A 9,985-nucleotide genomic window follows, 5' to 3' on the forward strand; every position below is an offset into this window, starting at 1 on the left:
AAGATGATCTGGATCAACATTTGTCTGACTTTCCAGAGACAAAAAGCCTAAGTGTTCCCAACTAAATTGTCTTTTCTATCATTTGGTCATTTCATTTGTCCAAAGACGATCAGGTTTGTCTCATCTGATTCATGCTCCTGCAGTGACAGACACTAAGCTCTGCTGTCTCTTCCTGATGATTGAAATGAGTCGTCACCATCAACGAGGTCCCAATTTGCACTTTTGCTGCCAGGCAGACAAATCTCATGTGACAAAGTGTTTCGTTAAGTAATATAAAGTAAAAGGAAAGTCACTTTTTAAACGGTTGCTGCTGTTTAAAAAAATAACGCTGCCTGCACGGTCTGAAAAGTTGTTTGCAACAAAATGACTGTTAGCATTTCTGCTCCGGTGATTTTTCTGAGCTTATTGCAGATGTAAACAAAACTCCGACATTACATTTATGGGCAGGATTCAATTTTCTGCAGAATGTACACTGGCTGTTTGCAATGAGAACATGATTAAAATAAAAGGAAAATGTTTGCTCAGTAATTACATTTCTTATTCCACGTGTAACATTTTTATGATTACTGTCAGTGTAGTATTTCTGATCATTTAAATATTCTTAGCGTACAGGCTTTTAATGGAAAACGTCTCTCACTAAATATTCTGAAGGCAAATCTTTTTTTACATCACCCTCCACTGCACCCCATTGTGTATTATCACACAATTTAATATTCCCACATACAACCCAGTAACTGTTTCTTGCACTGAATACAAATGATCTTATTGAAGCTTTTTTGTGGTAGAGTGCAACATTTCTATTTATGATACATTTACTGACTGTTGTTTGTTCAGTTTACATTTAATTTGGTTTTTCAAAGGTCTGCCATTTGTTTGGACCCAAATAAATGCATTTTTTATTTATTTCATGTGTAGAAATCAGTGTAGACATTTAGAAAAAGTATACACCTTTGGTATTTGACTTTTATAAGCATAATTCATATTCTCATCCTGCACCTTTGAACGTGAACAATGAAAACTGTCAAAGTCCCTGATCTTGTGTTCCATCACTGAGCATTTATAGTAAAAAAAGTAGTTTAACACTCTGCATGAGGAGTTTCTGCAGGTTATTGTTGTTCAGCAACAGTAAGATCTAGGATCATGACAAAGGGCGAGTTAATAACATTTTAATATCAAGCTGATCCTGATGCAGAGCCTCTAAAGCCTGTGGGGAAAAAAAAAACACTGAACCAGCTCAGATTTGCTCACGAGAACGACAGCTGCAGCAACAACCTGAAGCTGCAGCGAGGCCACTGAACCACTGTGAACAACAGAATGAAACAAAATATTTTAATTTAGATGTGAATTCAACAGAATCGAGTCTGAATGAAAAGCCAAAAATATTTAAAGCTCAAGGTTGCTGTGAAGACGTCTCTAACGGCATTCCAAATATCTTTTCAAGACGTTTAATGGCCAATTATGAACCACAATGAGAAAGATTGATGTGAATTTGAAGATGAAATGAGGCTGAATGATTGTGGTTTTAGGTATTCAGTCATCACAGCGGTCCTCCTGAGCTAACCTTGGACACCACTGGATTATTCAGACTGACTAAACTTCACTCTAAAACTCATGATAATGTTGCATCAATTTTTTGTTTTGCTGTAAAAAGGATAAAACCCCAAAACCAGTAAAGTTAGGAAGTTGGGTAAAACTGATGGGAACAGTCGAGGGAGACCGGGGACAGTTGCAAAACTTTTTGCATTTGACTCTGTTACTCAGATGGTTTGAATTAGACAAACCTAATTTTAATACAATAAACTTACATCTGTCCGTCTGTTAATAGTCAAAACCATTTATAGATGATTAAAGCACGTACATGCTTCACAATTTGCATTTGAAAATGAAAAGTCAGATGTTGCAACTAACCCCAGGGCCGGGGACAGTTGCAACATTGCAACCACATTTGGGGGTGGTTGCAACATGTTATTAATACAATATATTTCACTGTAAATAAGAAATTTATTATTTTTATATTTATTTTATTGCTACATTTATAAAAAAGAGTTATAATGATATTACAGTGTTATTTATTTATTCTTTTTGAGCAATGATGAATATAGATTTGCCTTGATGAGTAGACCTTATATACAGATATCAAAGACTGATATAATGGCTTTTTGAGACAAGGATAATAGAACTATTTGTGAGGCAATTAAATTTTGTTTTTCCTATTGTCAATGTACACTGCAAAAACTGTCCACCTAACCAAGTTTTAAAACCTTATATCCAGCCCAAAAGTCTTTTTGATCTTGTTTTGAGACTGATTTACTAAACAAGAACTGATTGTGTAAGAATAATTTTGTTTTCAGAATGTGTAAGATTATTTGTCTTGCTAGTCTGAAAATTTGACTCAAATTCAGTCAAAAATTTTCTGCCAATGAAGTAAGAAAATTTGACTTGGTAAGATTCTTGAAAAACTTGATTTGACTCTTTTTTTTATTTCAAGAATCTTACAAAGTCAAATTTTCTTACTCCACTGGCAGAAAAATTTCCCTGAATTTGAGTCAAATTTTCAGACTAACAAGACAAATAATCTTACACATTCTGAAAACAAGATTATTATTCTTACACAATCAGTTCTTGTTTAGTAAATCAGTCTGAAAACAAGATCAAAAAGACTTTTTGGCTGATATAAGATTTTAAAACTTGGTTAGGTGGACAGTTTTTGCAGTGTACACCTACATTGTGCAAATTTTACATTGAAACAATGGGATTTTAAAACCATTGTTGAAAACATTAACTGTAGAAAATACATCTTAAACACAAGTTTTAAACTATAAAATTGTCATGAATACCCAATACCCTTTTAAGTGTAAACTTAATTTCAACATSTTAATCTCATCTGTATGTGCTCTGTTTTTATATGGATTTATCGTATGGGGACAGTTGCAACAACTGTTACAACTGCCCCACTTCCTGTCAGCCATGATAAAACCTCATGTGTTAGCTAAATAAGCTGATCTGATCTACAGTATATTAGTTAAAAATCAACATATCACTTGTTTAAACCATATAAGTTTGAGCTGGATCACAAAAACAGTGACAACAGTGTAACAAAAATAAAGCTGAGCAAAAAAAAAAAAAAACTTTGTTACCTCAAAAACAGTTTTTTTTTTTCAAATAAATCCTGGAGCAGTTTTTGAATCTGTTAACTTTTTCTCTGCAAGGTGGGACATCTAACTGAGCATGTACAGTGTGAGTGTCATCACTCTAGCTTGTTTCTGTTTGGAGAAAAATGACGTGTTGCAACCGTCCCTTGTTGCTACTGTCCCCGGTCTCCCCTATACAATGATTTGCAAATCGCTTCAACCCATATTCCATCTAATACAAGACAAGATATTTAATGTTCAAACACAAAACTGCACCAAACATCATTGTCCTGAGTGACACAGTGAATTCTGCACTCTCTGCAAAAACAATGAACAGCATCACAAGTCAGGCTAAAACAAACATGTTTAATGATGCTGTGCGGCTCCAAAAAGTTGGAGCTCATCTGCATAAACATAAACTTTTCTGTTGCGACTATTGTCTCCTTTCCCTGTGATTTATTAAAGAAACAACTCGGCACTGTTCACACATTCTGTTCATGCCGCGCCGTCCCGTCCACCTTACCCTCATCTGCCGATGCCAGCGCAGGTCGAAGCGGTGAGACCGAGGTCCTGCTGACATTCTGAGAGACGAGCTGAGGGGTGAGACGGTCTGAGGGCGGGGTGGGGTGAACATCGTCTGCGTGCCGAGCATCAATAAAACATGAGGCGTTCAGAGATTTGTGTCCGCCAAATCACTTTTATTTATGGCGCTTCTTTCGCACAACACTGCTGAAGATGTAATCAGCGAAGCGGTGATCTATGCCTGCACTCCTGCAGGATCACTGAGGGATGAACGGGGACTAAATTTATTGAGGCCGCTCGTTATTTGGAAACAATGGCGCAGCGTCAAGAATAAACACACCTGCAATACCCAGAGGAGACAAAGGTGGTTCTGAAAGATGTCTAATTAAAAGCTGATGGATCTGCATCAGAGTAAATCTTCAAAAATAATATATTTTAACATTTATTGGAGAAAAAGACACTGAATAAGTAATTCTCGAACATTTTGACTGATGTTTGTTTAGTTTCAAACTAAACCAAAAAAAATTAAAAATAAAGCACCGCCTCACGTAAAATCTTCATTAAAACTTCTTTAGCCATCTAATTTACATATTTCTCATATTTAAGTGGACCATCCATTACAAGCTCCTGTTTACTTGGTAATTAACTTCTCCCAGGAGGAGGTCATTGTTGTTCTGCATCCAGTGTCCATCATCACTCAGGACACTTGGGGTTAAAAAGGTGAGATTAAAATCCTGCTGATGTCCCCGGAGATGAGCTGTGCACCGATGTGTGTGGTCTACTGGACCCCCCCCCCCCCCCCCCCCCCCCCCCCATCTGTTTGCTTTCAGAGTGTTAATAAAACATGAGCCTGTGTACCCATCAGATCACTTTTATGCTGTTTCTCCTGCATAATACAGCCGGAGATGTAATCAGCAGAGCAGAGTAGCATTTTGTTGACAAGAAAATTACAGAATATCACTGAGTAAACAAGGTGGGGGTATGTGCACTGCCGGGCAGCTGGATGCTCACATGATTATCGGGAGAAAATCCATCTCACCAGGCTTCAGGGTGTGCAAATGATGGCCGAAGTACAGAAGTTCAAAGCAACGTCCTGTGTTGAGACATTTCAGACAAGTCGTCATCAATGACGGCAGCTTCTAAAGTTATCAATATAAACATGTTTGGCACCAATTTCCAAAACATGGCTTTGGAGGACCAAAACTGACATAATTAGAAATAAAAGCAGAAATATAGAAATGGAACAATAAATAAATAAATAATACACTTAAAATGCACAAGTTAAATTTAAAAAAGAACTTTACCTCATGTTTTATAATTTAATTGACCGTCATATTTTTCCAGCTTAGGCCCAATAAATTATATATTTTAGCACATAATTTTTTGTAGTGCTTTTCCTTTCACCTGTACATGTATTTGTGTTTCTTAAATGATTATATTAAATTATTTCTTAAAATAATTTTTCCTACAAGTTTTTTTGTTTCCATGTATTGCTTTTACGTTTCTCTGTTTCCTGTTTTTACTTTACCTTGTGCATTTCTACCTCGTCATGCTGGGCGGAGCTTCTTGGGTCAGCTCCTCTCCTATTGGTCAACAGAAAGGAAGGAGCAGGATCCATGTGCAGATCCACTGTGCATGCTTGTGCTGCCTCAATTTAATGCTTAAAGTTTAGTTGAAAACATGCACAGGTAAGTGCTTTCTGTCTTGCCTTTGTTTTAAACTAATCTTGAAACTTTAAGCTAAGCTAGGCAGCACAAGCATGCATAATTAAAGGTAAAAACAAAAAAATTTATATTTTTAAAACAGTAAAATGTAAATTAGGTTCTAAAATATAGAATTTATTGTAACTTAGCTGTAAAAACAAATATGAAGGTCAATTAAATTGTAAAACATGAGGTAAAATTGTAATTTTTTGATTAAGTGGTGCATTATAAGTATTTATTGGTCCATTGATATATTTCTGCTTTTATTTCTAATCATGTCAGTTTCGGCCCTCCATACATGACAGACTTTTCTGGGCAAATAAAGCTAACGCACAAACTGAAGTTAGAAATAAATACATACAGTATCACTGCAAAAACTGTCCACCTAACCAAGTTTTAAAACCTTATATCCAGACAAAAAGTCTTTTTGATCTTGTTTTGAGACTGATTTACTAAACAAGAACTGATTGTGTAAGAATAATAATCTAGTTTTCAGAATGTGTAAGATTATTTGTCTTGTTAGTCTGAAAATTCGACTCAAATTAAGTCAAAAATTTCTGCCAGTGGAGTAAGAAAATTTTACTTGGTAAGATTCTTGAAATACTTGATTTGACTCTTTTTTTTATTTCAAGAATCTTATCAAGTAAAATTTTCTTACTCCATTGGCAGAAATTTTTGACTGAATTTGAGTCAAATTTTCAGACTAACAAGACAAATAATCTTACACATTCTGAAAACAAGAATATTATTCTTACACAATCAGTTCTTGTTTAGTAAATCAGTCTCAAAACAAGATCAAAAAGACTTTTTGGCTGATATAAGATTTTAAAACTTGGTTAGGTGGACATTTTTTGCAGTGTATAAATTGAACACCACAGTATGCAAAAACGAGAGATGCTCCAGCTCTTCTTGTTGGATTAATTTTCAAACTTTGATTATGTTCTGCCACCCTAAAATCCACACTCCTATTCCAGTTCAATTTTCTATTACATTAATGATGGATAGAAACTGACAAGAGAAGTTGCTGATGTCGTTTATAATCAGGCTCACGGTGGTGTGGTGTCTGCCTGCGGTGCTACAGTCTCATCAGATCACTAATCAGGAGAAAGCTTCTGATAATTATCTAATCCACCTCCATAGTGCAGCAGGAAAACCACAACGCACTCTTCAACCGCCTCTTCTTTTACCACTTATTGTTGCTTTTTCATTTGCATGAACAAGCATTAATCAGCTCTCTTCAGACAGATTAAAGCACATTTAGCACATTTATTCAGAGCACTTGACAACAACCTTGAGTGACTGTGGTCTTGAATCAAGCTATCTTTTCAGTGAGCTTTGGAGTAAATTTACCCATATTATACATTACTGATGGGCAAAAAAACACTGGAATTGGCATGTAGAATCAGTGACTGGAGAACTAATTTTAGTAAACGCTGAAGAAGCTTAGAGTGAATGCATTAATGTAATAACATGTACAAAAGCAAAAGATTGGACATTCTGGATTGATTTTTTTTAAAAAGTACCACAAAAATGACTTAAAGAAACAACATAAAAGATTCTAAATACTGCATTTCACTCTCAAGTCTGCAGGTTTACATTTAAGACAAGGACTTTCTACTCACACTTTATAATAACTATACCCTTTTGTAGAAGAAAATGTGATAAACAAACTACAAATTGAATTGGAAAATTTAATTTGTGTTTGACTTAATGAAAACTTGTTTAGACAGCATTTCTTACAACTACATGCATGATGAAGAGTAGAGCAAGTAAACACAACAGCAGAATGAGGAAATATGGTCAGTCTATAGCAGCATAGCTAACCCTCCAGGTCCGCTCCGGTGCAAAACACAGAGGAGGTTCGAGCAGCACAGCAGGAAATGCCAGATTGCTTGATAAATCCAATGATAAGCATGGAAGTCAGAGCAAATATAATTTATTCTGTGGAAGATGGACTCTAAACACAGCTGAAACCGCATCACTGCTTTTTGAAACTTCTGATGTCAAAATAAAATCCACGTGTAACAGAACGATACATTTTTACAGGGTTTGTGTATAAATATATCCATATATTTGTTAATATAGTTGGGATTTCGATGAAATTAGTCTGCCTTTGGTGAATTATTTTGAAAATACGGATGTTGTGCTTGGTCCTCAAAGGGCCAGTTGTAAATAACTTTGGTGTTTCGTGTTTAACTTCAGCTAAACACGAAACATCAGATTCCTCGTCTCGTTGCTACGGCTGAGCACTGCTAACAAACAATAACTGGGCTCTACCTGGTATTTTCTGCATAGAAACAAGGTTTTAACATGCCTCCTTATAAACACTGTGTATACGTGCACAACTGACTAAATGTGAAATAAATACCGTATTTATTCAAGTATGTAAATAATAATCCATAAAATCATCCATAAAGTTGGGGGTAGTATTGTACTCGGATATATATTTTTACTTATGTATTTTAACTGAATCGGCTTCATTCACAAAATGCCTGAGTCCAGATACGAGACCACATCGTGAAAAGCAGTTGAAACGAGCTCACCTCTCACCTCTGACACTCCTCCTTTCTTCAGAGCGAGATAATAACAGTTCCAAGCAGACGACATGATGTGAAAAAAAGGGGGGAAAAGTATTCCTGCACCTCAGTGATGATAACAAACTAATGACATTAGCGTGTGACCGGGCTGCTCCTCGAACAACAACAAACATGTTCGTCTGTGATGGGTGCTGTCTACCGGTGTTCTGAAAAAGTTTGTGTCCCTGAAAAGTTTCCCCACCAGAGGGGGCGCTCGCAAGTAGGAAGTAATCTGCTTTTCCCCCAGAAGATGGCCCAAATCTCATGTGAAGTCTCTGACTTTTGTGTTGGCGCTTCGTGGTGGACTATGTGTAAAATGCCAGAATTCATATGATGCTGCTACAGCTGATATATACTGTATTTGTTGTCAAAATACCTTTTAGTACATATGTTCTTAAAATAAAATGAACAGTCCAATGATCATTTTACTGATATGTATAAAGACTGGAAAGGCTGAAAAATGTTGAAGTCTGTATGAAATTGGAGGTAGTTTGAGGATTAAGTTTTTTTATGCTTTTTAAGCTCAAAAAGGGGGTGGGGTCGTATTATACATGAGATTGTATTAAACACGAATAAATACGATAATACAAAAATACAATTAATAGTAAAAGTAAGAGTTTTACTCACTGTTGAGTTGTGGTGAGTAGCAAACATCTTTAATTCTGAACTGGGATAGATGAGAGTTGCTCCCACTTTCCAACAGAGCACTAGAGGGGGTGTTCCACTTTAAATGTACAACTTGTAAGTGGGAAACTCCCACTTCACATTACAACTTGACTGCAGCCAAATCAGCTGAAATTTGTCCCTTAAAATCTCCATTTAGCTTCATTTTTGCCGGCCGCCGGCTACTTTTGAACCCTCTACACCTACTGGTGGGATTCTGCTGTTTCACAGGTAAAATCATCTACATGCGTTATAGGAGATGACGTTCATGTTCAATTCTGGCCTTAAAGCAACATGAGCTCATTTTAAGACATTGCTACATCTTTGAAGCTCCGGTGGGCCACATAAAATGCAGTGGCGGGCCACGTTTGGCCCGCGGAACTTGCGATTGACACATGCTCTAGTCTTCGACTGACCATATATGACCAACAAGCAGTGACATGTTTATCACATTTTCTTCTATGACTAAATAGTTGCTCTTGCCACGGATTTCCAACATCTGACATTACTGTATTGTGTTGATTGCACTGCATGTGCTTACCCAATGAAACTCATCCAAACCAAAGTAGAGTTCAGCTTCTTGTAAGCCTATATCTAATGGCACTGCCACAGTGGAATAATTTTCCTCCTTTCTTGTTTCATTTCTGTTTACTTCCCAGAGAGCTACTGATGAGATAGTTGAATTGCTCCCACTGGGTAAATAAAATACGTAGAGATCCTCTGATCACTGCATTCTGCTGCATCTGATGAGGTCCAGAGGGAGAGCTGCTCCTGTGCATACTAAGCACAAGAGACACAAGCAACAACAACTGACAGGATGCACAGAGGGAGGGGACAGTGGTACGGGTCTGAGTTATATTTCTACAAGCTGCTCATTCCTCATCCTTTAGAGTCTAACACAAACACCCAAGTGTATTAAAACCCATAAGAAATGTAGCTCCTAGGAAATGTGACCGTTTCACGCTGCCCTACATAAAAAAATCTTTTTTTACACTTGATACAGTATTAATTTGTGTCAGGTTTGGTTGTATTTTTATGTTTATCAAAGCAAATGGGACTGCCTAAGATCAATTTAGAAAATCCTACTGGAAACAGAAAACAATGGAAGAGGTTTTACTTCAGTCAGACCGTTGAAGAAGGCAGCCGAGACAGAAGTCACATCCAGAATGATGAGTGCTTTATTTTTTTTCATCTGTATCAATAATGCAGCAGCAGTCAGAGAACTCTCAGCTCTTTGAATCACAAAGGATTTTTGACTGACAGGCCAAGTTAATCGATGTTCAGATCAGGAAAAACAAGATCACATTTTCACCAACTAAAAACAACACAAACTTTACAGCAGCTCAAAGAAATTGTGATATGTATATATATATATGTATATATGTATATA

The sequence above is a fragment of the Austrofundulus limnaeus genome, unplaced genomic scaffold (assembly GCF_001266775.1).
Source record: "Austrofundulus limnaeus strain Quisiro unplaced genomic scaffold, Austrofundulus_limnaeus-1.0 Scaffold176, whole genome shotgun sequence".
Classification (NCBI taxonomy): Eukaryota; Metazoa; Chordata; class Actinopteri; order Cyprinodontiformes; family Rivulidae; genus Austrofundulus; species Austrofundulus limnaeus.